The following is a 1,888-nucleotide window of genomic DNA, read 5'->3' as shown; positions in this document are numbered from 1 at the left end:
ATCTAGCAATCTTGGTGTCATCTGAAAGGCCACATGTTCTTCTATCCATTCATATAAGTTTCATATCCATATTTGCAGTAGTTAGGGAAATATCGTCAAAAGGAATTGCAAATTCGTGTCCAATTGCCTGATATTTTTGCGGAATTCTGGCTTCGTCTACGCTATACCGGTCCTTATCCCGAGCAGAGAATGCTTCCTATAATCGAGTATAAAAGGTCTTGGAATTATCTAAATCTGGCAGTCTTGGTGTCATTCGAAAAGCCACATGTTCCTCTATCCATTCATATAAGTTTCATATCCATATTTACAGTAGTTAGGGAAATATCGTCAAAAAGAATTGCAAATTCGTGTCCAATTGCCTGATATTTTTGCTGAATTCTGGCTTTGTCTGAACCATACCGGTCTTTATCTTGCGCAGAGAATATTTTAAATAATCGAGCCTAAAAAAATGAGAGAATTATCTAAATCTGGCAATCTTGGTGTCATCTGAAAGGCGATATGTTCCTCTATCCATTCATCTTAATTTCCCATCCATATTTGCGGTAGTTGGCAAATAGCTGCAAAAGGAAGTGCGAGTTCTTTTCCAACTGCCTCCTTTTTTTGCGGAATTCTGGCTTCGTCTGCGCTATACCGGTCCATATCCCACGCAGAGACTGCTTCATATAATCGATCATAAAAGGTCTGAGAATTATCTAAATCTGGCAATCTTGGTGTGATCTGAAAGGTTACATGTTTCCCTATCCATTCATATAAGTTTCATATCCATATTTGCAGTAGTTAGGGAAATATCTGCCAAAGGAAGTGCAAGTTCTTGTCTGACTGATTGATATCTTTGCGGAATTCTGGCTTCGTCTACGCTATACCGGTCCTTATCCCGCTCAGAGAAGGCTTCATATAATCGAGCATAAAAGGTCCGAGAATTATCTAAATCTAGCAATCTTGGTGTCATCTGAAAGGCCACATGTTCCTCTATCCATTCATATAAGTTTCATATCCATATTTGCAGTAGTTAGGGAAATATCGTCAAAAGGAATTGCAAATTCGTGTCCAATTGCCTGATATTTTTGGGGAATTCTGGCTTCGTCTGCACCATACCGGTCTTTATCTTGCGCAGAGAATATTTTAAATAATCGAGCCTAAAAAATCAGAGAATTATCTAAATCTGGCAATCCTGGTGTCATCTGCAAGGCGATATGTTCCTCTATCTGTTCATCTTAATTTCCTATCCATATTTGCGGTAGTTGGCAAATAGCTGCCAAAGGAAGTGCGAGTTCTTTTCCAACTGCCTCCTTTTTTTTTGGCGGAATTCTGGTTTCGTCTGCGCTATACCGGTCCATATCCCACGCAGAGACTGCTTCATATAATCGATCATAAAAGGTCTGAGAATTATCTAAATCTGGCAATCTTGGTGTGATCTGAAAGGTTACATGTTTCCCTATCCATTCATATAAGTTTCATATCCATATTTGCAGTAGTTAGGGAAATAGCTGCCAAAGGAAATGCAAGTTCGTATCCAATTGCCTGATATTTTTGCGGAATCCTTGCTTCGTCTGCGCTATACCGGTCCTTATCCGACGCAGAGAATGCTTCATATAATCGAGCATAAAAGGTCTGACAATTAACTAAATCTGGCAATCTTGATGTCATCTGAAAGGCCATTTGTTCCTCTATCCATTCATATAAGTTTCGTATCGATGTTTGCAGTATTTAGGGAAATATCTGCCAAACTATGTTCGAGGTCTTTTCGAACTGCCTCCTTTTTTGCAGAATTCTGGCTTCGTCTGCAATATACCGGTCCTTATCCTGCGCAGAGAATGCTTCATATAATCGAGCATAAAAGGTCTGAGAATTATCTAAATCTGGCAATCTTGGTGTCATCTGAAAGGCC

Source organism: Acanthaster planci, linkage group LG10, assembly GCF_054643075.1.
Source record: "Acanthaster planci isolate LZ-2023a linkage group LG10, COTS_SCS, whole genome shotgun sequence".
NCBI lineage: Eukaryota > Metazoa > Echinodermata > Asteroidea > Valvatida > Acanthasteridae > Acanthaster > Acanthaster planci.
This window is presented reverse-complemented; position numbering follows the sequence as displayed.